Genomic DNA, 25,587 nt, shown 5'->3' with positions numbered 1-25,587 from the left:
ATGACTGGGTTGCCCGCAATAGCAGGAGACTGGCCTTGATCACTCAGACCCCTTCCATCCAGTCCTGTGTTCCCGTGTACCTTGCCAACCCCTAAAACAGCATCTTTGTTGCCATTGTTCTACACCTGCTGAAGGTCCTGCTCCCCCATGGGGGTAGCGCCAGCGACCCTCCGTTAGCACCATGTTGGGAAGGAGAAGTCTGAGATCTATTGGAGGGAGGCCTCATTGACATGAGAACCCCTCTGAACATCTCCAAACCTGTTCCCACAGAGTCTCTTTTCTCCCTTCCCATACCAGGCCTATCTCACCCCAGGACTCATCAACTCCAGCTGCAGCGCCCTCTTAAACGGCTGCTTGGGACTTTCGTGACCTGGTGACAAAGGCCTCTGAACTCAGCGCTCTGTCTGCTTCTCCCTCCTCCTCCGCTTTGAAACATTAACCGACATTGGCAAATGGCACTGCGAAGTCCCAGACGCCCCAGCGAGCCCTCCTAGGCTTGGCTGCGCTACACCGTTGCGTTACGGGCTGCCCCGTTTGCACGGCTCCTGGGCTGCATGAGCCCAGGCACTGGATGGTGGGTGGACACGGCGCACCGTATAACAGCACTCGTCAACGTGCCCAAGTTTGCCAATCCAGGCAAAAGAATGATTTGGATTCCAGCCTGGGAAACGGGATATGCCGCTCACCCCCAGCCAACCCGTTCCTAGGCAGACCCTTTGGGCTCTCTTTATCCTAGATGATCCAGAGACTCTTAGTACCTCTGCTAGAATGAGCATCTCCAGTTTCCCCAGGGCCTTGGCTAGAGTTGCCACTTGGCAGCTGTTATTCAAGGCTTTAGTGGCATTTGCCCTTCTTCTCCCATCGCAATTGCTGACTTTCCTCGAGTGTCCTTGCACAGGCAGCATTAGATTTGGTTTCCTAATCCCCAGCTGCCTTTTCGCTGCAGCCTCCGCTCAAATGGTTCCTTTGCCATCTGTTTAATCCAGCGTCCTTCCCACTCCTACTGTCTGCCATACAAGGGGAAGCAGAGTTAAGGAGCACGGAGGGCGGGATCACACACTCACTTACACTGGTATAAATCTCAATGAAGTTACTCTGGATTTACACCAATGGAGCTAGAGCAGAATCTGACCCTACAACTCCCTTCCCCCGTTGTCTCAGTCACACGTGTGAGACGGTTCTCCAGCACCCAGGGACAAGTGAGGGCATCCTTCCTGAGCTGTCTTGCTCACACTGAAGTCAATGGAAAACATCCCAGTGATTTCAAACGGAGCAGGATTGGGCCCAGAGGAAGTGCGTGGCTGGGGACTAGGGTGAGCCCATGTCCCAATTTTATAGGGACAGTCCTGATTTTTGGGTCTTTTTCTTATACAGGCTCCTATTACCCCCCACCCCCTGTCCCGATTTTTCACACTTGCTGTCTGGTCACCCTACTGGGGACAGAGGCCCAGGTCCTCAAAGGCATTTAGGCTCCTAACTCCCATTGAAATAAAGGAGCCTAAACCCCTTTGTGACTCTAGGGCACAAGTACTGCTAGCAGCTCCACTGCACGGCCCCATCCCGCATGCCACAAGCCCTGACGGTGGACCCCCACCCACAGTGCATGCGCAGCCGCTGCTCCGAGTCTGGGGTGGAGGGGGGCAGGGCCATGGGGGAGCAGCTGCTCTCCTTGGCATGCTTCCCTCTGAGCCTGGCACATGTCTGAATGGAGTTAACATAGCTGCAAGTGACATTAACACTCCCTGCCTGCCTGTGCCTCCTCACCCCCGGGAGAAGGGAGGTTTGCACAAGCATAGGGACGCCAATGCAGCTGCCTCTGCAAGCGCCTTCAGGCAGGGGCCAGCTGCCATGTGTGTGCTGGGACAGCCTTTGGGAGGGGCTGGCTCTTGCTGGGGTTTCAGTGTCTTTTCGAGGTGGAATCCCTGCTCTGTGCAGGGGTCAGAAGCCAAGCCCCTTTCTAGGGGTCAGGGAGTGGTGTGGGTGGGGGAGTACTCTTCCAAGCTCCGCCCACCCAAATAAGCTCCACCCTTGTGAGTCAACAGAATGAGAGGCCACACTACCAGGGCCGGCTCCAGGGTTTTGGCCGCCCCAGGCAGCCAAAAAAACGCCGGAGAGGGCCCCCCGATCCCGATCTTCGGCGGCAATTCGGCGGGAGGTCCTTCTCTCCGAGCGGGAGTGAGGGACCGTCCGCCGAATTGCCGCTGAATAGCTGGACCTGCCGCCCCTCTCCGGAGTGGCCGCCCCAAGCACCGGCTTGCCAAGCTGGTGCCTGGAGCCGGCCCTGCACACTACGTGCAGCTATTTAAAATCGGATCGTGCATGTTCTCTGGGCTCCTCGAACTCGGCTTCCCTTCAGTGGGGCTTGATTATGCCATGAGCATGGCTCTTTCTTGAATGGGGGGAAAAACAAGAGGTGGAATTGCCCAAATGCTCGCTGGAATGAGACGTCTCGTACTGTAAACTGAGCAGATCTGTGACCTTCCCTCTGCTTCCTCTCCTTTATGAGCGAGTTAACAATCCTGACATTTCACTTCTGGGTTAACCCCTCACTGAGCTGAATGGGGTAGTTCATATCGCTGAGCTATTGTTCCAGCCAGGCTCGTTGCAGGTAGACATTTCTGCATCGGTTACACTCCATTCACAGTTTTGAAGTTTTCTTCACAACCATAACAGTTAGAGACTCGTTTTTTTTAATGGAAGCTGAGATTCTGGCGAACAAGAGAGCAGGTTCAGAGAGGAGGTGCTGGCTGCTTCCAAGTCCTGCTCTCCAAAACCTCTCCCCCTGGGAAGAGCAGCCCCAGGATCACCATATGGTGAATGAATTTCATGGTGTTTCCCGGGGAAGAGTAGGAGAAGCCTCTGGTCTTGGAGAATATCATATTACTCTGTACATTCAGGGCAATCTCACTTCCTGTTTGGCAGAGGAACCAGTTGAGGGCTGGACTTAACTAATTGACCTTGTTGTTAAAGCCCTGGACTGGGAATCAGGCGATCATAGAATATCAGGGTTGCAAGGGACATCAGGAGGTCATCTAATCCAACCCCCTGCTCAAAGCAGGACCAATCCCCAACGAAATCATCCCAGCCAGGGCTTTGTCAAGCCGGGCCTTAAAAACCTCTACAGAAGGAGATTCCACCACCTCCCTAGGTAACCCATTCCAGTGTTTCACCACCCTCCTAGTGAAAAAGTTTTTCCTAATATCCAACCTAGACCTCCCCCACTGCAACTTGAGACCATTGCTCCTTGTTCTGTCATCTGCCACCACTGAGAACAGCCGAGCTCCATCCTCTTTGGAACCCCTCTTCAGGTAGTTGAAGGCTGCTATCAAATCCCCCCTCACTCTTCTCTTCTGCAGACTAAATAATCCCCGTTCCATCAGCCTCTCCTCATAAGTCATGTGGGTTCAGTTCCCAGTTCTGCCACTGATTCCCCGTGTGACCTTGGACAAGTCACTTAATCTCTGTGCCTCAGTTTCCTGTCTGTAAAATGGGAATAATTATCTTATCTATTTATGTTGTAAGGTCTTCAGGACAGGGACTGTTTCTTACTGGTTTTGTACAACGTGGCCCTGATCTCAGTTGGCGCCCCATAGGCATTGCTGGACTACCGATGATGTTGAGATGAGAAGCATAATTGGATTGTTCATCACTCAGAAACTGCTGTGTAGCCAAACCAAGTCAGACTTTGAAATGGATCGCCCCTCCCTTTTGCACCTTTCAAAACGAATAGATGAGAAATGTTGTTAGTCAGGCACCCAAACGCAATAAGGGATTCGAAGTTGGTTCCAAAGGAACAATTTAAGTGAAAAATCTATAGGTTGTTTATTTAAAACAAACACACCCTTCATTTAAAAAAAATCAATTGACTCGATTTTTCTTTAGGCCTGGGTCTACCCTGAAAACTTACGTCGGCATCGCAACATCTGTCAGGGATGTGACAAATCCACGTCCCGGAGCAATGTCGCTCTGCCGACCTAAACCCTGGTCCCGTGCTAGGTCGACAGAAGGGTTAATACAGCAATGAGAGAACCTTTCCTGTCATGGTAGTGAGAGCCTCCACTGAACCGGCACAGCAGTAGCTGCGCTGCTGTCGCGTTTTAAATGGAGACGTACCCTTAGACTACGCCACAGATCTACGTCGGTCTAACTACGTCGCTCCGGGGTGTGAAAAATCTACACCGCTGAGCGATATAGCGATACCGACCTAACCCCCCACGTAGACAGCACTATGTCAGTGGGAGAACTTCTCCCATCAACAGAGCTCCCGCCACTCGGGCAGGTGGATTAACTATGCCGACGGGAGACGCTCTCCTGGCAACATAATGGAGTCTTCACTGACACACAACATCGCTGTACGTGAAGACAAGCCCGAAAACTCTTACAGTAGTAACAATTCTAGTGTCAGGAAAAAGGGGAAAGAGCCCCTTTAAAATCTTTTACAAAGCACCTAGCGAGTGGAGTATACAAACAAAGGAATAATTTAAATCAAAAACCTCCAAGGAGATTTGGTTCCAATTTTATTACCCCTTCTCTGCATCAAAAAATATCCTTCTAGGGCTGAGAATCTGTAAGCCAAGTTTCAGTCCCAAGGAGATAATTGGCCATAAAACACTGAAAATATAGGTTTAGAATAGGAAGTCTGACAGCTCCTTAAGTCCAGCAGAGTGAATTATAGGCATAATATTAGAAAGCCAAGTATCCCTAGATAGTCATGCATATCTGTGTCATGATCGCTTGCAGATATTCCAAATGGCTTCCACGGGCTGCCAAATCTTGTTTTTAAGGATAATTATTGTCTCTGTTTGTGTAGCTTTGGTTCTAGGAGATGCTGGAAGTGAGTTAGAGAATGCAACTATTCTTTAGGTGATCTCTGGTGAGCTCCTAGAACATAAACCAATCTAGGCATAAATGCTCTTGCTTTAATCCAGCAAAGCACTGAAGCACGTGGTTAATTTTAGGCATCATGTGAGTGGTCCCTTTGACTTCAATGGGACTACTCCCGTGCTTAAGTGCTTTGCTGGATCGTACAAACCACTAATTAGGAGCAAATTCTACCCTCAGATAAGTGCCTGCTGCTCTGAGTCACTTGTGCACTCATCCGAGTACAGTATTTGGCCCTGAGAAAATTAACAGCCAGAGCTGACTTTCATATACCTTAAGGCCAGAAAATTATTGTGGGGAGGGATAGCTCAGTGGTTTGAGCATTAGCCTTCTAAACTTAGAGTTGTGAGTTCAATCCTTAAGAGGGCCACCTATGGCAAAATCAGTACTTGGTCCTGCTAGTGAAGGCGGGGGCTGTACTCAATGACCTTTCAGGGTCCTTTCCAGTTCTATGAGATAGGTATAATCTCCATATTATTTATTACCTAGTCTGATTTCCTGCATAACAAATACCCTAGAATTTCTTCCAGGAAATTACCTGGCTATACCTTAAAAGACAGCATTGATCATGCCGAAATTGTTTTAACATGTAACTAATCTAGCCATCGGATGGACGCCTTCCAAAGGATCTCCTGTATGGAGAACTTACAGATGCTCAAGTTCACTGAGCCGACCTGGGCACAGGTTCAGGGACATTTGCAAGAAGGACCTGAAAACTTTCAGCATCCACAATGCAAGCTGGGAAGATGCTGCTAGCAACGGGCCACCCTGGAGACCTGCACTGTGCCAGGAGGAGAGCTGGTTGAGAGACGGGTAAGTGTAGAGAGCAAAGAGGAAAGTGAAGCAGGCCTCAAACCCTAGTAGTGCACCGGCGTCCTCCTCTGGCCCTGCACCTAGTTCCTGCAAAAATTGTGCCAAGGACTGTGGCTTGAGAACTGGACTCTTCAGCCAGTCATGATGCAGCAGCATGACCCAGGTTAACTGACCTGCTTTGGGGCTTACCCCATTGTCTGTTGAGTCGGATAGACAGCAGCAAGCATCTGCTGTATTTCTCAGTGTCACATGAACCAATAGGACTGTTAACAACTCTCTAGGGTGTTTTGTGTATGGGTAAACATAACATGTAGTCATTGCCTAAGGAGACCACTGGTTTAGATCATGTCAAATTCTGCAGTGGAGGAGGAACACACCCTGGCTTGTCTAGGTCACTTTGGCCAGAATCCTATCCCAGGTCTACACTACAGATCTATGTCGATATAACTACATCATGCAGAGGTGTGAAAAATCCACGCCCCTGAGTGATGCAGTCATACCAACCTAACCCCCCTGTGTAGACAGCACTGTGTTGACGGGAGAGCTTCTTCCACCAACGTAGCTACTACCTCTCAGGGAGGTGGATTAACTACGGGAAGCTCTCCCGTCGGCGTAGGAGTGTCTTCACTTAAGTCTTACAGTAAACGCTTACGATACGGCCTTTTAATTGTAAACCTGCCCCTAGGCAGAGCGACCAGAATAGGCACACAATGTGATATTAAGGAGCTGCCTAATAAACCCAGAGAAGGCAGGAAAATCAAAGTCAAGTTAAAATTGATGGGAGTTTTGCCATCGACTTCAGTGCAAGCAGGACGTTTGCATGTATGTGGCTTGTACTGCATCCTCCAGTTCCCATTTACTTTTGTGGCTCTCGCTTAATGCATCTTGTCTGCCGTTAGAGTCAGCTCTTCAGCCCCAGAAATGGGTCTCTCTCTCTCTCTCTAGTAAGATCTGTAAAGGGCCCTGTACACTGTGTGCTCTGAATAAATAATAGCTGAATAATAATGGTCCTTTAAAAACTGTAGACAGCAGAGGAAAAATAAGGACCTACCTTCCTAACCTTATTTGAAATACTCAGGACAAAAAGGAAAAAATGGCCATTTATTTTGCTGAAAGGCAGGGGCTGACCTTCGGAAGTGGGCGTGATTGGCCTGTGACTCACTCCGTCATGCTAATGTATAGTGTGCAAAGTGAGCCATTGTCCTATGACTGATTCCCTGCTCGAGGACCCTGGTGGTGATTGTATTAGATGTCGTCATATGGGAAGAGATTTTCAGAAGAGCTCACCACCCACAGTAGGGGCTGTGGATTTTCAGAGGAGCACAGTGTGTTGAGTGTGTTTGTTTAATTGGGCCCTTTTTTAGATGCGTAAAAGGAAGCTGCGGTTTCTTGGAAAATCTAGATCACTTGATGATCACCTGTTCTGTTCATTCCCTCTGAAGCACCTGGCATTGGCCACTGTCAGAAGACAGGATAGTGGGCTAGATGGACCATTGGTCTGACCCACAATGGCTGTTCTTACGTATGGAAGAATCCAGGGGTAGTTAAGGCTGGTGCTTTCATTGTCCTCTGCAGACACAGAATCCCATCTTGCTCCTGTTAAAATTGATGGGAGTTTTGCCATCGACTTCAGTGCAAGCAGGACGTTTGCATGTATGTGGCTATTTGCATGTGGTGACAGTAATTTAAAGAGACAATGGCCCTGGTGGCAATGGAACAGTTCAGATTGTGGTTTTTTTTTTAACTTGCTTTACTTAAGGGAGGAGGCTGAAGGTTCCAAATACCTGGAACCATAGTTGTGGTAGTTGCTGTCTTCCCCCAAGAGGAGGTGGTGTTTTAGTGCTGCACTCTGTGTGTTGTTTGAAAGGTGCTTTTTGATCAAAAGAGCTGCGTGAGCAGGAAGGATTCTTAGTACCCAGTATATTGTAATGGCTTTGATGCTGATGTTCTGTGTGATCTGGGGACTTCTCTACTGACACATAAACCCCCAGTGAGGAACGTGCTTGAGAGGTGTAGCTTGGACTGGAGTCCAGAACCCTTAGAAGATGGACGCTTCATCCTACAATTGTGCATTTAGGGTGCAATTAACCCACTGGCCAAGGCCCAATGCAAGGGCCTGTGATGCCCCATTGCTGGGCAAAACAGCTACACCAGGAGAGCCTATGGCCCACCTGGGAGGCTGCCTCCATGTTGATTATGCACGTGCCGGCCAAGAGGGGAGTGTCGGAGGCGGTCTGGAGAATTGGGTCCTTACATTTGATATAGAGCTAGTGGCTGGGAAGCCACGGTCAGGTGGGACAAAGAGGAAGCAGCTGCTATTCCAGCTCATAATGTTATGGGTTGGAGTTGAAACCTTGTTCAACCCGATGAGTGAACGTGCCCTTCATTTAAGACAGTTGTAAGAGACTGTCAAGGGGCCACACCTAAAATAAGGCCTATTACAGTCTGGCCAGCAGCAAGCACCACGTGGGTGGGGGGGGTCCACAGAGTATTGTGACCTGGTGGGAACGTAGGTGTGTGAGAGACAGGCAAGAACAGAGAGGCAGAGGCAAAAAGCAAGAAAGCCAGTGGTAGCTGTTGAGCCCAGTGTCCTGGGAAAAGCTAGAGAGACAGCATTTGGGTCTGTTGGCGAAAGTGGCTTGTGGCTGTAAGGTAAGAAACCGCTCCTTTTGTTTGTGGGTCCTGTGGCATTTGGAGAAGCAGGACTTTGTACATTCCTTGTAAATAAACAAGCTTGCCTGAAAGAGAATACCGGACTCCATGCATTACTGCTTCCAACTGGAACGTCCTCCGGGCCCCAAAAATTGAGTAGCCACTCAGGTCGAAAAAGGGCAAAAGTACTAATGAGGTCTTTAGCTCAGGGGAGAGAGGCACAAGAACCAACGGCTGGGAGCTGGACAAATTCAAACTAGTAATAACACAGGTTTTTAACCGCGAGGATGACTAATCATTGGAACAAACTGCCCAGGAAAGTGGTGGATTCCCCATCTCTTGGTACCTTTTAACATCAAGACTGGATGCCTTTCTAGAAGATGCTTTAGCCAAATGCAAGTTATGGGGCTAAACCAAGGGGTAACTGTGTGAAATGTATTGGGCTGTGACATACAGGAGGGCAGACGGTTATCTAATGATCTCCCTTGTGGCCTATGAATCTGGGTAAGGGGGAAGAAAAGCTGAAGAAGCAATCACAGAAGGGCTGCTTTGCAGCCTCATGCCCTTCCCTATGGGGGCAGGGGATGTTTCTGACCACTCCCCAATCCTTCATTTGGTTCTTCCCGCCCAACCAGTTTTGTGCCAATGTGGGTAAATTTCACCTTTTAAAGATTTTTGCTTTTAAAATGTTTCAGGGCCAAACATGGGATCCTGCACATAGGCCGGTGGCAGCATTAACCCGCTGTATTACTGTAAGGAGAAAACTGTTTCCTTGATCTTCAGCTGCTATGGAATCATCATATGACTGACCAGCCTAATTCCAATTATGCCACGAAAGGTCATGTCCGGGCACTGCAACATTTCACAGACAGTATCTTAATTACAGATGGGTAAATAGCGAGGGAAACTATCCACTAGGATTTCAGCCATTTCTCAAGAGGACTTTGCTCTGACCCCCTTTGCAAAAAGGAAATCCGAATCTGACTCTATAATCGGTATCGCACGCTCATCGCCTCCCAGGAGTGCAGTAAGCACCATGACGACGGCTGTCACCTCTCGTTTGTTCTCCTGCGGGAAGAAGCATGTGCAGCGGAGTGTTTTGTTTTGGAAGGTTTTTTTTCAGTGCGTAATTTGTAATGAAAGGTGCCGGAGCTCAAGCAATTTTATTACTTTCATAACTGATGCAGCAAGCCAAGAGATGCTGGGGCTGTCCGCTGCCCACGCCGAGAGGTGCTGGGTTCACTGGCACAAATTAAGCACTGGTTGGTTTTTTTAAGGCATAGTAACATCTATGTTTTAGAGAAGGCAGAGGGTGGGGAGGCTGGTATTTGTCCCTGCTTTCAACAGTGCAGAAGGGGAGGGGGCGAACCATCCCCTGGGGCAGGTAGAGTCCATGGAAGGTGAATTCTGGGCCAGTAGCTGAGATTTGTTTGACACCAAACGGGAATGCGTGTCAAGACAACAAGGCAAAATAACTCTCATTTTAGGCTGAAGTGGTTTATAAAGGCTAGATCAGCCAATGGGCACCAATCCCACGTGACCTAAGGGACCAATCATGTAGCTCCAATAGCAAAGGTTCAAAGGAATCCTCCCAGTTCACCAAGAATTTGGGAAAGGAGGAGAAACCTTTGGGGCTGGTTTCACCGAGCGAACGAACCGGGGGCTGGTCAAACACATTGCTCGTGTGACCCGGTAAAAGCTAAAGGCCCCGATCCTGCAATCGGATCCGCGGGGGGGGGGCTTCTTCCACCCCTACGGAGCTTTCGGGACGTTGTCCCCCCGATGGCCTCCGATTGCAGGATCGGGCCCTCCACTGACCGTGTCGTTTGTTTAAAAAACGTTTCCCCAGGTTAGGGACACGGAAGGCTGCGCCCGTCTGCCCCAAGTGAGCGGGTTTCAAAGCAGGTCCTTAGGAGCCGGATTATTTTTAAAAATACCACTTGCGTTGCGTGGCATATTTGAGAGCGTCTCTGGCACGGTCGTTTGAGGGGTATTTATTTACTTCGGAGGGGCCAGCCCCCTCTCGACAAAGCTATTTAAAGTATTTCTTGCCCTCCATGAACCAGACCCAGCCGGGAGCTTAAATTGGAAAGACCCGGGAAGCCCGTGGTGGTGGTGGATTCTGTGTGGATTAAAGAAGCAGTTTCTGAAAATCAACCTCCCAGGGGGCTGCCTCCTGGTGTCTGTACGTTTCAGGCTGGAGAGGCGGCGGCGGCGGTGGGGGAGGTATTTCTACACCGGGGAAGCTGCCAGGCAGTCCCGGTGCAGAGTGCAGGGGAAGTGGCTCCAGGGGGGCGCCCCGCTGTCTCTGCGCGGAGGCGGAGTGCCGGGGGCTGGGCGCTGCGCGCTGCGCTCTGATCCCACCCCTCGCTCTCCCAGTTACCAAGCGCCGCTGCCTGGTGCAGCCGGTTCCGCAGCTCGCTCGCTCGCTCGCTGCCGGGGGAGCAGCGGTGCCGGGGCAGCTGCAGGGGTGCGCGGGCGGCGGACCCAGCGCTGCTGCTGCTGCCGCCAGAGAAGCGGAGCCGGGCGCTGCTGCGAGAGCGCTCCCCGGGACCGGGGCACTGCGCGCTGCGGAGCCCTGCGGCCGTCTCCACCCAGAGGAGCCGCTGCCTGGCCGGGGCGGCAGCGGCGATGCCCGCCCGCTGATCCCCGAGCCGGCGGGCAAGGCTCCCCCCTGGCCCGGCGCGGTTCTCCGGTGATGCCCCAGCAGCTCCCCGCGGCGGCCCCAGCAGCTCGGTGAGGAGCCCGGGGCCCCACCTCCCGGAGGGCAGCGGCACAGCTGTAAGTAGCCGCGGGCGGGGAGCCGCCGCTTCCAGGGAGGGAGGCGGAGCGGGGCAAGCTCCGGGGGACCCCCGGGAGCCTGGGGGTCTATTGCCCCGCAGCGGGCTGGGGGCCCCTCTCCGGGCTGTTGCGCTGTAAGTTTCCTGGCAGCGGCGCTGGGCGGTTCACGGGGTGGGGCTGGAGCTTGGCCTCACTTCTGCGCTAGTTTCAATCCAGGAAACGGTTCGCCTCCGAGGGAGCGTTCCCGGCCGACAGGGGCTGGGGCTGGCCCTGCCCGTCCGCCCCCGACCCCACACGAGCCCTGGGAGGAAGAGCGCTCTGCGGAGCCCGTCTTGATTTGCACCCTTTCAAGGCCGTTGCTGGGAAAGGGCAGCCTGCCAACGATCAACTGCAGCCGGTTACCAGCGTCTGGGGCAATTTAACTCCCCCTGCCCCGCTCAAGTCAAATGCTCAAGGCAGCCCATGGCCCCTGTTGCTCCAGCCCTCCTTTCTGTGAGGTGCTGCCTTTCCCAGAGTCCACTGATGACACATGCCTTGCACCTGGGATCCTACCCAGTGTAGCAGTAACTAGGGGGGGAATCCCTACTGGTGTCGATGATAGTTAGAGCTGTGATTTTTTTTCCTTTTTCTTTTAAAGCTACTGAGTGCTCACGCCATCTAAAAATATGAAACAAAATCCAAGTCTTTAGTGCCTGGCAGGGAGAATCCATTACAGCACATGGACTCTGGATCTGTCTGCAGTGTGGAAGGGAAAACACTGTATTTCTTTTGCAGCTTCATAACTGTGTGTGTTTGCCACTGGAGGGGAGAGAAAGAAAAGGCTCTGCTAATGTTGGTAGGGGCCCACATCCGTTCACCCTTAATGTTTAAAATACCACCCAGACATGAGAATGAACCTGATTCTCCGCAGCCGCTCTGGGACCTTCAGGGATCTCTTTAGAGTTGATGGTACGTGTGTCTTAGGGCACATTTTAAAGCCTGTTTCTAGGGTGACCAGACAGCAAATGTGAAAAATCGGGACAGGGGGCGGGGGGTAATAGAAGCCTATATAAGAAAAAGACCCAAAAATTGGGACTGTCCCTATAAAATCGGGACATCTGGTCACCCTACCTGTTCCTCTCTCTCACCGTGTGCCAGAAATCCTGCTTGCCTTCCTCCGGCCAGTCATGCAGCTTACTCAATACTACTCCTTTGCTCCCACTCTGTCTCCTCTATTAAGATAGTGCACTCTTCAGGGCACTGGGTGTTCGTAGCAAGCACGCTGAGGCCCAGATCTGGCTTGTAGCCTCTTGGCTCTACCATAGCACGTGGTTATAGCAGCCCGGCTGACTTTGACGGGACTGCTGTTGCGAGTGTGGCGATTTAGGATTTAGCCTGGATTCACGGATGCCCAAAAATTTACCTTGCAGAAGAGATCAGTGACCCACTTTGCATTCTGATGGTTAACGTGCAGAGGCCCTGGACTCGGGTGCTGTGAGGTGCTGGATATCTTTCTGGTAGCTCCGTGGTACAGGGCCCCCCTCTGCTCTGCCCCACTTGCTGTGGGTTGGGAGTCAGAGTGAACGGCAGCCAGCTGGTGAGCCGAAGGGCAAAGGTGCTCGTTTGCCCGCAGTTTGTGATGTGCCTCCACTTTTGTACCCTTCGCTGTTGGCTATTGTTCTCCTCCACGCTGTTTGCTTTGTAGCAGCTGGGTCTGCTGGAGCCTTGGTGGATGATTGACTATTTTGTATAGGAGGTGGTGGGAAGGGCTCCCTTTCTTTGTAAGAACAGCTTCCAGGGTGTTAGCGACAGCTCGGATGGCTCGCCGGGTTTAGGAAGTCCATCATTCGAATTTGGGCAAATAACTGAGCTACCAACAAGTAGCGTGCTCCAATACTCCATCTAGCTTTGGGATCCACTGAATGCCATGAACACCTGGTGAATGAGTTGAACAAGGAAAATATTTCCACTTAGCTCCCCCCTATTGCCAAACTAAGATCCCGATCCTGTAACACTTCCTCATGTGAGTAACCCTTACTCACGTAGCCCTGTTGGAGTCCAGGGACCGCATAGAGCAATCCGGATTAATGTACTGGCATGCCCACCTTTGCTGTCACCAGGGAAACTGCAGTGGTGGGAATTTTGTGGCAAAGAAGGCCCGAGGGCCAGATTCTGATCTTTGCGACACCTCTGTGGGGGTCTGATCCACCTCCCATTGAAGTCAATGGAAAGATTCATCAATGGCCTGTGGATCCAGCCCTAAATCAGGAGTAATTTCACTGACTGTACCGAAGTTGCTCCTGAATGATGCTGGAGGAACTGGGGTGAGAGGCTGGCCTTTAGTGTAGACATATCCCTAGAGTTCACCTCTGAACCTTGGTGTTACCGCAGAGTTCTGTTCAGGGGCGGCCCTAGACTAGCTGCCAGCAACTGGCGCCCTAGGCCAACCATGCAATCGGCACCCCCCACCCCCAAATCCCCAGGGCAGATCTAGGCTGAGGGTTTTGGTAAACTGGGAAACATTCTGCCCCTTTTTTCCTTTTAATGTTTTTAAGCGAGGTTTTTTGTTTGTTTGTTTGTTTTTAAACAGAGGCTTAATTATTCGGTTTGTCCGTCTGTCCAACCAATGTTTCTGAGATCAGATAAAATAGAGACACAAAATTTTCAGAATAGATTTGTACATGACAGGTAGATGATATTTCAGTCTGATTTCAAATAAAAATGCATTTAAAATGTTAATTATAATTTTTATTATTACAAATCCAAAATCATCCATTGTGCTATCCTACTTTAACTGCCATTACCACCACATCCAATATAGAAAGAAATAAGAAAACTCTTCAATGAACTTTAACCTGTATTTACAAAACACTCAGAATAAAAAAACACTCTGTGCTCTTAAAACATATCTTTTCTTGCTTTAAGTTTTGAAAATTCAGTCACTAGTTCTTTTAGATCCAGTTTTCCAACTATTTCATGCTCTATTGACATTGTGACAAGTCCAACAAGCCTCTCTTGCGCCATTGTTGAACGTAGATATGTTTTTATCAATTTTAACTTTGAGAAACTACGTTCCCCACTAGCTATGGAAACTGGCAAAGTTATAAGAATGCATAGAGCTATAAAAATGTTTGGAAAACTGTCTGTGAGTTTACTTTCAGAAACAAACTTCAGTACTTCTTCAGGAGTGCAATGTTTCTTAAATCATCTTGGAAAAGCCTAAAGCTCACTACACAAATCTGTAGCATCAATGTCTTTTGAATTTTCAGTTTTATACAAAACTCTCTTATCTGTTTTGCTGTTTTCTTTTGCAAGCTGTGGCTATCATATAGAAAGCCAAATACTGACTCTAGCTGCTGCATCTGTTGAAATCTTTTGTCAACCGAGTGAATAGCAGTATCAAGGACCGCAAGGTAGAAATTCACTTTGAACCTTTGTTTTGGGTTCTGAATGGATGTGTCTCGTCCTTCATACGAAAACTGCTGTTTCTTTTGCCAAATGCGAACTGGCTCTGGTTCAAATTCTGTCGGAAAGGGTCTTTCTTCAGCAAGCTCGAAGAATCTACCAGTGTTCTTTTGAACCCTTCATGACTTCTGAATTCCTCCAGAATATTTTTAGTTTGCTGCAGTTTTTGAATAGCAGGATGTATGTTCAGGTTCTTTTCCTGAAGCTGCTTACTAGTGAAGTTAGGATATTGTACCACGAAAAGGATATTGTACCACAAAATGAGTGAAGTCACAAATTTGAACTTGGAAAGGCCATTTGCAAGAGCTTCTGCATCTGAACGTGCCGTATTGCCAGATGATCTGGTAAAGGTAGTACCATCATAAATTTCAATTAGGGCATCATAAATGTTTCCAAGTTCATAGCGAAGAGGCTTCAAAGCATCAATGAGACTCTCCCATCTTGTCTGACTAAGTGGTTTCAGTTAGAGAATTCACATGGCGAGTCAGAATCTCCCAACGGCATGTTGAGCCTGAGAAAAACACATAAACACGTTACACCAGGTCAAAGAAACTGCTTGCCGCCAAACAGCATCTAGCAGCATCATTGACAACCAAATTCAGAGAATGCGCACTGCAAGGAATGAAAAAGGCCCTAGGATTGATTTCCATCATTCTCCTTTGCACACCATTGTCTTTACCCTTCATATTACTCCCATTATCATAGCCTTGGCCACGTAAATTTTCAACAGATAATGACATTGTTTCAGGATTTGAATCCGGATTTGAATCAGTTCATTCTGCATATTTTTTCCTAAGCAATGAACCTGTGTTTCATGATCAGTTATTTTACGTAGATGCTCCTTCATGACTGGATCAAATAAAGCGAGGTGTTCAACAAACCTTAAAAAGTTTCCATTACCTGGAGTGTATAACTTTTTCATTTCTGCCGCAGCTGCGGAATGCTAAATTTTGCCCACTGAGAACTCACTAAAGCAATCAGATGCTCTAATATTTGTTGCCAATATTCTTTTTCCTTGATCACATAAATTTTCTTCATCGATAGTTTTTCCTTTTTTCAACCGCAATTCAAGTTCTTTCCAATTTTGAAAACATTCCAAATGTTCCGTACTTCTTTCACGTGAAGAGAGAATTGAAGATCTGTTTTTCCAGTCCTTCGAACCATTTTCAGTAAGTGATGTACCAATTGCTTGATTTCTAAACAACTTGCAGCAAAAGCAAAACACAGAGTCCTTCGACACTGAATATTGTAACCAGTTTAGATGAATTTCTTCCCCATTAATGAGTTTCCTCTTGTAATGCTGAGCAGAGAATTTTTCTTTTATTTCCATCCTTAGGGAAGGGAAATTCATGAACTTGTTTGGGTCCATGTTCCACGAGAATTTGCTGCACACTGTCAGCACATCTGGGCCATGAAGCTGGATCCCCATACTGTAATTTGTTTGTAACTTCCTCAACCTTTCTTCCTTCTACTTCATTTACTTCAATTTCTGCATGTGTCTCTGAAGGTGAATAAATTTTCTCCACTTCCATATCAGTCTGATGTTGTGAGCTGCCTTCATCTAGAACAGTGGTTCCCAAACTTTAACAACCTGTGAACCCCTTTCACTAAAATGTCAAGTCTCGTGAACCCCCTCTTAAAAATGAATATTTCCAGGGATTTTCTCCTTTACCTGAGTATAAATTATAAAAGCAGTGATCTTGGAAATATAAAATTTGTTTTTGTGACATGTTTATTACACACTATGTATTATTATTTATCATTACAGTATTTTTATTGCATTATGAAAATGGCAACACTCTTCCAAGATCTCACTTTTGTAGCTTGTATCACTTTGAATAAGCCTGTTATAAGACAAGGCTCCTATGTTTCATCAAGGAGTATCAGATGTGAAACAGCATGAAGGTATTTAAGAAGCCAACTCAAAGAGTTCCTCCTACACAAGCATTCAGGTCTTGAGCAGTCCAGGCAAACAACGCACGTTACAACAAAGCTTAAATTTGTTCTTCATAATAATTTTAAAAATAATACTAGCTGCTTATTTAATTTTAAAAACAGCAAAAAATATCCACCTCCCTCCTTTCCATTTCTTATAAGGAGTCTTGAAGGTTAAGTCTCCTCAGTGTCCCATGCTGCCCAGGGTCCCTAGGGACAGCTTTGTCCACCATTAGGGAATTTTTCCCTGAGAACCCCCTGTAACATTTCGTGAACCCCCAGGGGTTCACGAACCCCAGTTTGGGAAACACTGATCTAGAAGTAAGTTTCCATCATCTTGAGTTTCCAAACTGCTTCCATGCGGATGTGAGCTACCCTCCTCTCCAAGTAAAATTCCTTCATCTGGATGCTGTGAACTGCTTCCGTCTTTATTTGGATTAAAGAGAAGATATTTCAGGAAGGATCCCTGCTATTTTGCTTGGTCCTTTTCCTTCTCAGCCTTTTGTTTACAATACTCAGTTCCTGCGGGTTTTCGTTTTCCTCTTTCTGCCATGGGGCATTTGAATATTATGTGCTCCCCGACTGCAAGCATTATAGCATTAAGGATGGCTGACACACCCACCACATGGTTGGTGATTTAAACCACATTGCAGCCATCCCAACACGTCTTTTCGCTGCTTAACGGTTCAGTGCTTAGTAACAGACACTCACTTACCTATTAAAACAGTTAATTACAGTGTTTACACGGAAACAAAATGACCTTTTTCAACGTTATAACCCAACACCGGTTGTTTAGAAAGTAATCCCCTGCCTCACAGTTATCTACTTGGAGTGTGACGCAGGACCAGTGCAACCATTTAGGCAAACTAGGCGGCCACCTAGGGCGCCTAGTGGTTGGGGGCGCCTAAAAGCCCGCTCAGGTGAGGAGGTGGAGTGAAGGTGAGCTGGGGCGGGGGGGAGGCGCGGAGAGGGCCGCCCGCAGTAACGGGGGGGTGCACAGGGGAACCGCTCCCCGCCCCAGATCACCTCCACTCTGCCTTCTCCGAGCGGCGCCGGCGTGCTCAGCGGAGGAGGCGGAGCGGAGGTGAGCTGGGGCGGGCTCCCCAGGCAGGGTTAGCTGCTGCGGCGGGGGTCTCCCCAGGCAGGGTTAGCTGCTGCGGCGGGGGTCTCCCCGGGTGGGGTTAGCTGCCACGGAGGGGGGTAGCTGCTGCGGGGGGGCTGGGGAGCTCCCCGGGTGGGGGGCTGGGTTAGCTGCCGTGGGGGGGTGGGGTTAGCTGGGTAAGGGGGGGCCCGCAAGGTGGAAGTTTCGCCTAGGGCGCGAAACTTCCTTGCACCGGCACTGGTGTGACGTCATCACTTTCATAGTCTATTAAGCGTTAACGCTGTTACTTTTCTTGTATGGACCTTATTTAGTATATGTGAACCAGTTATAACAAAGAAAAGTTCATAATTATACAGCGCGATAATAACGCTAAGGTTTAATAACGCTTAAAGATACTCACATTTTGGATTTATAATGTTGAAAGATGTTATTCTTTAATCTTTGGCACCAAGAAACACAATTTTCCACAGTATTCGCTCGATTCTTAACCATCTACCTGAGACGTGTGTTAAAATGACCATTTGACATGTATCTACTCCCATATCTCCGCTCTACATGAATTTCCAGCTATGCAACCTTGATGTATATTCGAGTTAGGTGTCACGAGCATTGCAGCTCTTGCCGCTGACGGATGTGTTTCATTGTGGCTGAGTTATTGCTTATCACAATTGTGGAGTGGGTCATCTTGATCCTACGTCGCAAATTGAAAATTTTTTTGCTAAAATATATATTTGCAGTAAATAAAAGATTTGACATCTTAATAAATTCTCAGAAATGTAGAGAAATGAATTATAATTCATATTCTCTCCGTACGCACATGGGAATTGAAATAATGACGTCTTCGTTATTTTATTTGTGCTTTTTTTTTTTTTTTTCATTTTTTTAATTTGATTTTTTCCTCTCGTTCTGCTGCTCAGCTCCTGCTCTCTGTTAGCTTCCCATGTAGCCCAGGATTCAACTTCGCAGTTCTCAAGGCTGTTAATGAAGTTTGTTGGCTGCTAACATCGACACTCATGCATGGCCCTCAGAATGTTGAAAGTCGGGGGCAACGTTACAAGATACATCAAATGTTTTCCTTGACCGCAGTGGCAATGTTCAGTCTGTCATTTAGTGGATCAGAAAAAAATTAGGCAAGGAACTACGACAAACAGAGTCACATTAATAGGAGCAGTGAATAGACTTGATCTAAGGATGGCTTAGAGCAGTGGTTCCCAAACTGGGGTTCATGAACCCCTGGGGGTTCGTGAAATGTTACAGGGGGTTCTTGGTAAAAAATTCCCTAATGGCAGACAGAGCTGTCCCTAGGGACCCCGGGCAGCACGGGGCCAGCAGCCCAGAGCCCCTGGACTTCCAAGAGCTAAGCAGATCAGAGCAAGCATATCAATCACACTGAGGAGATTTAAATTTCAAGACTCCTTATAAGAAATGGAAAGGGAGGTGGATATTTTTTGCTGTTTTTAAAATTAAATAGGCAGCTAGTATTGTTTTTAAAGAACTAGTTTAAGCTTTGTTGTAACGTGTGTTGTTTGCTTGGACTGTTCAAGACCTGAATGCTTGTGTAGGAGGAACTCTGAGTTGGCTTCTTAAATACCTTCATACTGTTTCACATCTGATACTCCTTGATGAAACGTAGGGGCTTTGTCTTATAACAGGCTTATTCACAGTGATACAAGCTACGAAAGTGAGATCTTGGAAGAGTATTGCCGTTTTCATAAAGTAATAAAAATACTGTAATGATAAATAATAATTAATAATAGATAGTGTGTAATAAGCTTGTCATAAAAACAAATTGTATATTTCCAAGGTCACTGCTTTTATAATTTATACTCACGCAAAGGATAAAATCCCTGGAACTATTAATTTTTAGGAGGGGGTTTGCGAGACACGACATTTTAGTGAAAGGGGTTCACAGGTTGTTAAAGTTTGGGAACCACTGGCTTAGAGCAAGAGCCTTTGACATCTTAAAGGAACACTGTTTAAAATAAAGGGCTAGATCCTTAACTGGTGAGAATCGGTGTAGGGTAGAAACATTGACTTCTGATTTACTAAGCTAAGGATCTGCCCCAAACTCATAGTTAAGTGTCTTGTTAATTTGCTTAAGTTAGTACCAACAAAGGTTGTTAAAACATAAATTTTACAATAGAATGTCGTTGCTTCATTTTTGCGCTTCATTCAGTTTGAAGAATGAAACTAGATTAGCCTGTCACTATATTGGCATTGTCCGGCTTTCGCCTATACCAGTTTTACAATGCTGTAAACTCACACACTTCCATGAAGTTACTCCTGACCTACATCAGTGTGGGTGAGAAAAGTGGGAGGATATCCAGTGGTTCAGGTGCTAACCTGGCTCTTGGGAGACTGAAGACCCGTTTCTTGCTCTGCTACAGACTGCCTGTGGGACCGTGGGCAACTCACTTAGTGTCTCTGTGCCTCAGGTTTCCCACCTGCCCAATGGGGATACTAGTACGGCCCCACCTCGCAGGGGTATTGTGTGGCTAAATACACATCTGATGGTAATACAGCCATGTGAGTACCTAAGATAGACAGAATCAGGCCTTACGTTCCTAGTCACTTTCACTGTCTGGGTGCCATATACTAGGAGAGAGGACTATTGGGCTTGGGTTTCTATATCTTTAAAAAATATCTCTATTCATATTGGATTGTATTATGCCATTAAAAAACCCATACAGCTGGGGTCTAAACTATTTACAGTGAGTGACCCTTTACTGAACCTTGACATAGAATTTGAAAATCCGTTCCGTGGAGTGTATTGCTTCAGGAAACGAAGATGCCCTAAACCATGCGGGTACCAGATGAGGCTAAATGGACCCCATGGTTATAGTGACCTTCCTTGGGAGTGCATGGATGCTGCTATCCTAGATCAGCAACAGGGTCTCTGCAGAGTGAAGTCAGATGCTCCTTCCCCTTAGGGATGAAGATATTCTCTTCTCAGTGCTCCATAGTGCTAGGGGTCCACTGAGGATCTCATCTGGCAGTGAGGAGTCCACAGCATACACAAAGAGGCCAGGTGGCTAGGTCTCCTCTCTGGTCTTTGGTTGCTATTCTGACACATCAGGTTTCAAAGTGAGGCATCTATTTTGAAGGCTGATGCACCCAACGAACTGTTTCTTTGAAGCTGCATGCTTCATAACTGAGAGTCGCATTGATTACGGAGCTGAGCATATTGTCACACTTGTGCACGCATAATTGTCAGTGCACCGTCAGCGCACAAGTGTGTCTGCACAGGGGTGAGGCTACCTTAGGCCAAGATTTTCAAAGTTTTTAAAGTTAGACTCGTTAATCCATATTTATGCAGCCCAACAAGTGGGTTGGATTTCAAAAGAGCTGAGCACCCAAGATTGCTTAGGGCAAAACAGAGTGGATACAAATCAATGACTTTTTTTTATATATATAAAAAGTCATCGATTATATGTATGTATACAAAATTGGATTTTTTTGTTGTTCAAATAAGAAGTTTTTCATTTTAAAACAATCCTGTTTAAAATGAAATCTGAATTTACTACAAAATGTTAAGGGCCTAAACTACTTATAATGTCTTAAAGCATTTAAGAAAAAAATTAATAAGCTAAATCTCGGAGCCTCTCTCACAAACTTTGAGTTAAAAGCGGCTCTTCAGGAATCGGGGGGGGGGGGGAAACATCTGACTTTGGAGGCTGAGTTTTATAAACATGGCACAATAGGAGACTGTCTCATTTTCAAGAGATTTAGGCGAGTAGGAACTTAAGCTCCAGTCACTTTCATGTAGGTGTGTGTGGCAATTTTCCCAGGCTGACCTGAAATAATAAGTTTAATTCACTGACTACAGTTAATCCCGCTGTTTAATAAATGGTTTAGTTGTAAACATGGAACATCTTTTGATAAGAGAAGTTTACGTATCGAAAACACTGAACATTGTTTTGTTGAATAAAAATCAATTGTATGTGCTGTTTTGTGTTTAATGACATTCCAGTTACCATCTTAATGCAGCTTGATACAAATCATGAGCAAAAAGTTATCCAGTAAATAAGCAATGTATCATTCACCATTTCCTGACATCCTAAAAATGTACAATACGAATACAAAAATATCAAGCTATATAATTGCTTAAAGAAATGTATATAGTTAGTGTACCCTCCTAGGTAGGGGAAGGATAGCTCAGTGGTTTGAGCATTGGCCTGCTAAACCTAGGGTTGTGAGTTCAATCCTTGTGGGGGCCATTTAGGGATCTAGGGCAAAATCAGTACTTGGTCCTGCTAGTGAAGGCAGCGGGCTGGACTCAATGACCTTTCAAGGCCTCTTCCAGTTCTAAGAGATAGGATATCTCCATAAATTTAATTTAGGTAGCAAGAAGATGTACCAAATCTCGTGTAAAGGATCTATTTTGCTGTAAACGTTTTAATGGTTATATCAACTAATGGGAACACATCTTTCTTTAGAAAATAACTCAGGTACAAATGGAAGAGTGGATTAAAATCGATTATTTAAATTGAGGCTTTCCACGTGACATTTAAATCACTCTACCCCGTGCTCTGGTTGGCTGAAATCCAGCTAAAGCATCTACGTCGAGAAAGGCATCAAGTTTAAGTCGGTTTAGCTAGTTTGCATTCGCTAAACCTGAGCTAAACTTGGCCGCTTTTCTGGGTCAAATCAAACCCTGAGGTTGTCACAGTCTGGTCCTGAGTGTGTGTTATTGCCACCCTCCGGGGCCTTGGCTATAAGACAGCTGCTTTTTAAATTTTTGTTTTTTTGTTTTTTAAATATATGGGGCAACAAATGAATCGATGCCTCCTTTCCAGACCTTCCTCTCTGCAAACACACACCCCGGTCAGATGATACCTGGGATTTATCCCAGGCCATGGGGACAATTTTGTGGGAGCCTTTTGCTTAAATTATCACCGGTTTATCATGGCCTCTCAGGATTGGATCCTAACCCTGCAGTTGTTTAAGGGTCTGTACGGGCTCAGCATTCCCTAATACTACCCCTGCTAGGTATGGGGTTTTTTTTTTAGAATGCATTAAAATGACCTTCTCTGGAGCAGAGTGTGTCTGAAAACACTGTTTGACAAGGAAATTGCGACCTACAGTCTGAGGCTTTGTTGCAGTGTGGTCTGCATTGTATGTGGAGAACAAGTTTCTTATCTGATCCCTCCTGCCTGTTGAAAGGAAAACAAGACAGCCTAATCTCCGGTGATGTTAAATTACACGTGTTGGCTTGGAGATGCAGCTTGTAATTTTAAAGGCCTTCGGATGTGGCTTTTCCTCTTGCCTTCTGCTGCGTCTCTTCCCAGGTCGTGGTGAACAGGTTGTGTCGCCCTAGAGCTGTTTGCTCGCATGGCACTGTGAACTGACCGCTTGGTGCAGTAGCAGCCAGGGTGGATTAACAGTCCTACCTGTTTGCTGTGATAGCATTGTCCATGGGGCTTTGAAACTGGCATTTTTGTTGCTTGTAAGTGCACTGAGAGTGATGATACTAGTCTCTGAGCCAGTAATAACCTAGGGCTGGATCCTGCTCTGGTTAAACTCCGTGGCAGAGCTTCCATAGATGTCAGTGGAAGCATAGGTGGCAAGTTATATTAGGGTTACCATATTTCCACAAGCAAAAAAGAGGACACTGGGGGGGAGGAGCCCCGCTCTAGCCCCGCCCCTGCCCCACCCCCATCCACTCCCTCCCACTTCCCACCCCCTGATTGCCCCCCTCAGAATTCCCAAACCCCCCCCCGCTCCTTGTCCCCTGACTACCCCCTCCTGGGACCCCTGCCACTAACTGCCCCCTAGGACCCCACCCCCTATCTAAGCTGCCCTGCTTCTTGTCCCCTGACTGCCCCCTCCTGAGAACCCCCTACAACCCTACCTGTCCCCTGACTGCCCCGACCCTTCTCCACACCCCCACCCCATATTCACACCCCCGCCCCCGACAGACCCCCAGGGACTCCCATGCCCTATCCAACTGCTCCCCGCCCCCTGGCAGGACCCCCAGAACTCCTGACCCATCCAACCCCCTCTGCTACCTGCCTGCCTCGACCCCTCTCCACACCCCTGCCCCCCTGACAGCCCCCCCCAGACCCATCTAACCCCCCCTGCTCCCTGTCCCTGACTGTCCCAACCCCTCTCCACACCCCTGTCCCCCTGACAGCCCCCCCCCCAGAACCCTTAGGCAGGTGGGGGCGGAGTTTGGGGGGGGGCCGGTTCTGGGCACCACCAAAATTTCTACAAACCTGCCACCCCTGGAAGAGGCAGAGCAGGGGTGGAGTGGTGGTCCAGCCCAGTGCAGTGGGGGGGCTTTAACAGAAGTAAATCTAACTAAGTGCGTGTTTTGTCCTTTGAGTGAGGTGCATTATTGTTGGTGGCGCTTAGCACTTTCCAGGAGGGAGGGGGGAGGAGCAGGGAGCCACGCGCTCAGGGGAGGAGGTGGAGAAGAGACGGGGCAGGGGCGGGGCCTCATGGAAGGGGTGGAGTGGGGGCGGGGCCGGGGGCAGCGAGGGGGTGTGTGTCAGTGATGCAGCCTTCGGGCCAATGCACTAGTCCTCATGTGGCCCTCGTGGTCATTTGAGTTTGAGATCCCTGGTCTAGATCCATCCTCTTTGGAACCCCCTTTCAGGTATCAGAGGGGTAGCCATGTTAGTCTGGATCTGTAAAAAGTGACAAAGAGTCCTGTGGCACCCCACAGACCAACAGACGCACCGGAGCACAAGCCCCCGATCCATGCTCCAACACGTCTGCTAGTCTACAAGGTGCCACAGAACTCTTTGTCCCCTTTCAGGTAGTTGAAAGCAGCTATCAAATCCCCCCTCATTCTTCTCTTCTGCAGACTAAATAATCCCAGTTCCCTCAGCCTCTCCTCATAAGTCATGTGCTCCAGCCCCCTAATCATTTTTGTTGCCCTCCGCTGGACTCTTTCCAATCTTTTCACACCCCTAGTGTGGGGCCCAAAACTGGACACAGTATTCCAGATGAGGCCTCACCAATGCCAAACAGATGTCGCAGTTTGTGTATGATTCCTTGAGGAGCTCAGCTTTCATTGAAAAGAAAAAGTACATTTCTAGCCTTTGCCTTTGGTGGCAAAGAAAAGCTTGAAAAAGTGCATCCAAAAGGCTCACAAAATACAAGGGAAATAGAAAGAACCTAATATTGTTTTAAGCAAATCTCTAGTTATTCATTCATTCATTCATTTTCATTGAGGAGGGAAGGGGCATGACTCATGGGTTTTGAATGCTTTGAATTGGCCATGCTGTTTCCTTGCTGGCCATTCAGCTCTGCTAGGGCTGGTGATACAGGTTTCATCACAGGAGCAGAGTAAAATTTTCCAAAGCACCTAAGTCGGTGGTTCTCAAACTTCTGTAGTAGTGACGCCTTTCACATAGCAAGCCTCTGAGTGCGACCCCCCTTATACATTAAAACCTTTTTTTTTTTAATATTTAACACTATTATAAATGCTGGAGGTGAAGCGTGGTTTGGGGTGGAGGCTGACAGCTCGCGACCCCGCCAGGTAATAACCTTGCGACCCCCTGAGGCGTCACGACCCCTAGTTTGAGAACCCGTGACCTAAGTGAAAGGAGCCCAAATTCCAGTTTCAAAAGCATCTTAGTCACTTGGGCTCCTAAACCACTTAGGCGTTTTTGAAAACGGTAGTTAGCTGCCCAAATCACCCTCGGTCTCTGACATCTTAGTCACTTGGGCTCCTAAACCACTTAGGCGTTTTTGAAAATGGTAGTTAGCTGCCCAAATCACCCTCGGTCTCTGAGATCTGCTCTACCTGCAGTTTTCTACATTGCCTCCTGGGCCCAAATTAAACCCTGGGGTAAGCTCATCAGTGGCGTTACACCTCAGACTAATTTGGCCCAAGGGATCTTTCCCTACACACCGAATTTCTGCCCCTTTATAATTGAGAGCTCATTTCATTTGACAGGCTTATTTACGGAATGAATATGCGAAGAAACCTGGCGTTTAGACTTGCTCGGTGTTACGGTGTGTAAGGAGGA

The 25,587-nt window shown here is 47.8% G+C and overlaps 1 protein-coding gene across 2 annotated transcripts in view; it reads left to right on the top strand.

The window, feature by feature from the left end:
- Positions 1-10,457: 10,457 nt before the first annotated feature.
- The window catches only part of CPNE2 (copine 2), a 183,781-nt gene continuing 168,651 nt past the window's right edge, over positions 10,458-25,587 (top strand). Inside the window, exon 1 of one of the 2 annotated variants that reach the window (XM_024213992.3) lies at positions 10,458-10,531. The gene's annotated coding sequence lies outside the window, so the exon portion shown is untranslated. Of the gene's footprint in view, positions 10,532-10,927; positions 11,128-25,587 lie in introns of those variants that run through there. The other variant, XM_024213991.3, reaches the window with a different exon arrangement.

Source organism: Terrapene carolina, unplaced genomic scaffold (assembly GCF_002925995.2).
Source record: "Terrapene carolina triunguis isolate 2854851 unplaced genomic scaffold, T_m_triunguis-2.0 Scaffold130, whole genome shotgun sequence".
Classification (NCBI taxonomy): Eukaryota; Metazoa; Chordata; order Testudines; family Emydidae; genus Terrapene; species Terrapene triunguis.
The sequence above is the reverse complement of the archived record's forward strand: the minus strand, read 5'-3'. Positions and strand labels throughout refer to the sequence as shown.